The following is a 3319-nucleotide window of genomic DNA, read 5'->3' as shown; positions in this document are numbered from 1 at the left end:
TGTCCGTCCGTCCGTCCGTCAGTCCCCCCCCCCCCAGTCCCACCGAGAGGAAACCAGGCGCGGCTTGGAAGAGAGGAAGTGGTGATGCGTTCACATACTGTCGGGCAAATGAGAGACGCGTGGGGTGTACAGTGTGGAGAATATGTGATTTTATTGTAAATATATAACGCGCCTTTCTGTAAATATCTTCATAGTGTTTTTGATTGCAGATTGTAACTCCCTCCAGGTTCTAGCCTTGGTAGTATGAGTAGCAGCAATAGTAGCTGTTATTGTTGTTGTAGGAGTACTAATAGAAGTATTATTAGAATCATCATTTAAGCTATTAGTGGTGGTGGATAGTATATCATATTGTTTGTCACTGTACACAAATCATGTTGAAGCGCAGTTTAAACTGGAAGACCAGCATGACCAAATCATGCAATGTGGTGACTTTGGTGCATGGCTGCACTGTGAGAGTGGACATAGCATCAGGAACACTGCTACAGTCCTCAGATGAATCCTATGCCAGAGTGCACTGGCATTTAGTACATCCATAGTGGCAGGTTCAGTGTTGTCATCAGGACCTCTTCGTGAATAAAGGCGGTTAAGAGTGGAAGTTTTATTAAGTGGAAATGTGTGAAAATGGGACAGGACCCTATCTTAAGAGTTAATGAAAGGAAATAGGGGTTTCCGAGGTGTCCTGAATGGGTCACAGGGCGCACTTCAGCAACCTGAAGTGAGGGGCGGGGCTTAGCCTGGGGTGACACTGCCGCCTGGTGGCATGAGAGAGAAACTACTGCATGTCATTAGCTTTGAGGCAGACAGGAGGACAAACCAGTGAGAAGACCCTTTATCTCGATGTTCTACATTATGATGTGAAAAATTAAAGACTGATAGATCACAAATACAGTAAGAGTCATGGCTCAGAGAAATTGAGCTCACTTAATCTCTCATTTTCATTCCAGTCACACTGCAGGATTTCCCCCCACATCCTTTCCTGTAACCTCTGTAATCTTCCACTTGTCTCCTCATCAATGCACTTTTACTGTCCCTGAGTCTAAGCAGAAGAACTGACCTCTTGACCTCGGGCAGCATCAGCGGAGCCCGCTTTGAAATAGCATCTCTCTCTCTCATTGGGTCTCTCTCTTAATTAAAGAGTTTGGTCTAGACCTGCTCTTTATGTAAAGTGTCTTGAGATAACGCTGTTATGAATTGGTGCTATATGAATAAAGATTGATTGATTGATTAAATCAGACTTGGGGAAAGTAGGAAACTGTGTTGCCCCAGGACCACAGAAACATAGTGTACAAATCTCTACTATATTATCTAAACAAACATGGTGTAGTATTAACAACAACATGCAGTAATACCACAATATACTGTAAGCACGCGCAAATATTACCTGCCTCTGACCCACATCGGTAATTTCAATGCCGGACTGTTGTGTTTTATTAAAGCCCACCGTTTGATAATGTGTCCACTCTCGAGTCTCTCTTAGAGTCTCACAGCTCACAGTTGCCGACATTATGAATCATTGCACCAACAGAGTTACACTAACCTTATCCCAAAGGACAGAAAACAAACCTTTTACAGATTTGATATGATCAGGGAATTTAAAGTTTTCTGAAAGCACAAGGCTCCAAACACATGATAACTCCTGTGAAACTGGTAAAAATATTGTGGTTGTGAAAACCACCCTGGCGGGGGGAGAGTGCAAAGTGTGTCGTTCACAGTAAACCTACTTTGTTGTGTTGCAGGCGGATCACATCTCTGCGATAACAGTAGCGCTCTCTTGTCCTGAGAACATGAGCGCTCTCCCATCACAATAAGAGCACGTCCCTATCAATTCTGGAGGAGGACTCCATTATACTGTATAGTACCACTTTAATCACATGCAAACAAGAGTCCTCATGTTGTCCTCATGGCACAAAAGGACCCATCTCTATAATAAACACACCTGTAATGAAAGAGTTCAGTCACAAACCGAGTTGCTTCTCAAATACCATTTTATTTTCTCTATCCAGGTTAGAATTACTATATTAATATTGTTATTACATATAAGTTCCTTCTGTATTGAAATATGCTATACAAAATTAATCTAATCAAATCAAAGATGACATTAGTCAAAGTGACCAGTACAAAGGTCGTCTGAAAAGCCAAAATGATGGCCTACAACGGTCTAATAGTTGTCATATCAAGAGTTAGAGAAGTAAGAACTACAGTTAAGAGATGATGACAAAAGTGTGTGAAAGAAAAAAATAATAAAAATGACATTTTCAGTACAAATATTATTTACAAAGTGAAAATGAAAGAAAGCATAACCGTGTTTGTAAGACAAATGAGATGTGAAAGTAATTTGTTTCCTAACAACAGACCTTCACCTGACAAACAGACAGTTACCAACTCTGATCTGGAAGTTGGTCAATCTGACAAGAAAAAAGAAAAAACAAAGAAGAAAAAAAAGCATCAAGCTATCTTTGCTTCTTCTCAACCTGTAAGTAATCAGACCTGAAGGTATACAGTAGCACCCATTGGCTTATTGGTTAATTGTCACTTAACAGTATTTGACCCCTTTTGTGAACACAGGCTCAAGTGTAATAGAGGCATTAAAAATACCCCGAGGAGAATGATTCTTTGTATTTCTGCAGTTGTTATACAGGCCAACACCATAGCACAGACTAGCCATTAGTTTCATGCAGGAGCACTTTGACATTTGCTTTTCAGGGCTCCGACAGTGCCTTAAAGGACTTGTCAGCTGGCTAATGCCATCTTTTGCCTCACTCAGCATTAAAGGGCAAATCAGCAGACAACAATGGATCCAGAAATATCATGCAGACAAAAAAACATTAAGTTAAGACAGAAACAGAAGCAAAACATTGTGTGTCCGTGATGGGGGGGGGGCCTTTAATGCTGAGCCTCTTGCGCTGACATTGAACCCATTGTCCTGGTACACAATATTGTGTGTGAGTAACAATGGTTGTAGCCCATTCTTTTTTCAGCTCAAATGTCCTGAAGTAAATGCTTCTCAATAACTTAAAATAACACATTTTCATTTTTTTTTTTTTTTACCAACTTCCTGAAGTGAGAATAAGTTCACACCAGCTGTATTAATAGCTCATTGTTCAGTCGTGATTGGCATTAGTGGTATAAGTCTTAAACAGAGCACAGGCTGTTAGCTGCTGTCACAGTAGTTAAAGTTTTTTTTTTTAAATCATATGTATAAAAAAAAAAAAAAAAAGATACATCTAGAAAGATCAGAACAGTTACATAGGAGAGATCTGCACCGTCATAGCAACTCCATGTGTTTTTTCACTTGATACCTTCAGAACCAAAGGAAAAA

This window comes from Pempheris klunzingeri, chromosome 7 (assembly GCF_042242105.1).
Source record: "Pempheris klunzingeri isolate RE-2024b chromosome 7, fPemKlu1.hap1, whole genome shotgun sequence".
NCBI lineage: Eukaryota > Metazoa > Chordata > Actinopteri > Acropomatiformes > Pempheridae > Pempheris > Pempheris klunzingeri.
This window is presented reverse-complemented; position numbering follows the sequence as displayed.